The sequence below is a fragment of the Mustela nivalis genome (assembly GCF_964662115.1).
Source record: "Mustela nivalis genome assembly, chromosome: 3".
Lineage (NCBI taxonomy): Eukaryota > Metazoa > Chordata > Mammalia > Carnivora > Mustelidae > Mustela > Mustela nivalis.
Window position 1 is genome coordinate 163,750,146 of NC_139022.1, and position 1,888 is coordinate 163,752,033.

Below are 1,888 nucleotides of genomic sequence, written 5' to 3' on the forward strand. Positions count from 1 at the left end.
GAAAAGTTATATAATACTTGAAAGGACCTCTAACAACTTGAGTGTTTCTTACAAGCATTTTGAAAGGTGTTTTTTTTATCCTTCACTTATGATTTATAAATTTGTAATGACATTTTCCCTCCTAATAAGTCTACTGAAGTGAAACTCGACTACATAAACAGTTGCATGTGATAGGGCCAACTTGTCTACATTTAACTGTAAGACACACTAAAGAAGAGGTTTTCAACCTCTAGAGTAGGCTGTTTTTTTTTTTTTTTCTTTTAGCAACTATATTAAATTATGGCTTTAGAAAAGCTATTATTAAATTTCCCATTAATCTGAAAATCTATGTCCTCAAAATCTACAGTATATATAATACGATGTTGCAACAGATTATTGGATAAAAGATGTTTAAGCAGTAAGGAACACAATAGATAGGCTTTCCTATTCCCAAAGGTCTTCTGCAGACATAGCACATTGCTGTTTGAATTGTGTGTTGCTTTGCTAATCAAATTAACAAAAACATTGGGGATAACAGAAGTTGCAAGTAAAGTGATGTATATTTGTGAATTATAACCACAAAATATATATAATTGAAAAGAAAAAGTCATTGCCATCATCATGCAGTCTTAAGAAGTACTGTTCATTTGTACACATAGCACTCTTATAACAGATTTTTTGCTCATGTAAATAGTAGTCCTGTCTAAAAGAAATAACAGATATTACGTAGATCCCATATCTCATAATAGCTTGTAACTCATAACTGTTTCCATGAAAAGACTACCTGTATATTTTGGTTTATAATCCTAGAGTATTATTCAAGCAGATTATGATTATTAAATATATTAACAAATTTCTAACACTTATTTCATGTATGAGCATGTATATCAGTTAGAAATAACATTTGGGGATCCCACTATAGAAGCTTAAGAAAATGGAGAATTTTTTTCCTTTTAACATAGAAAAGCTTGTAAATCAGCAGTCTATGGCTAGTATGCAACCTTTTCATAGTCCCCAGGAACCCCAGCAATTCTATTTCTCTTTTACTAACTTCAGTACATGGCTTTCATCAGAAAGGTAACCTTACACTTCTACCCTTCACATCTGCAGGCCAGGCCAGCTGCAAAAACTGTAGAAAGATTTGAAAAAGCTTATCGCTCTGCTGGGTAAACTGCATTTAATGAGCCATTTCAGAAGTCACACACAAATGATCTCAACAGGCTTGCATCTAGACCTAGGAAAACATGGGGAATGTAACATTGTGCTGAGTTAAAACTGGGATTCTGTTACTAAGAATGGGAACATGCACACTGAAAGGTCAACAGCAATATCTGATGACATAAATAATAATGAATTCAAATTAAATCTTCAACAATGCTACACTCACGTGAAATATTAACAGGTAAAAATAGTAAAATTTTAAAAATAGTGAAAGAAAAAGGTATAATTTATTAGTAGGCGTTTTATGTGTCAAAACAGGCAAAAAGTGGCTAATTCTACTAGTAGTGACCAAGTACATAAAACAAATAACATTACATGACTTTCCAAAATTCCATTTTGGGGAATTTACTTTTTTTATGTCTCTAAGATGAGGAACAGAAATTTATATTTTTATTAATCTGTATCCTCAAGATATTCAGAATCTGATAGTGTAAATAATATCAGCATGAAGAAAGCTCATCATTGATTAAAAGTTTAAAAAGTAAAAAAAAAAAGACACTGTAATTATAAGAACCTAAAGATATGATATAATTCATTTGCTATATTATGCACGAATGTGTTTTATAGTTTGATAACACATAGAAATTTACTGCTCCATTCAATGTTAGAATTAATACAATCACAGAAGCAAGGATTAAACAGATAAAAATCAAAATGTCAGCTCGATTACTACCAATCATCTGAAAAA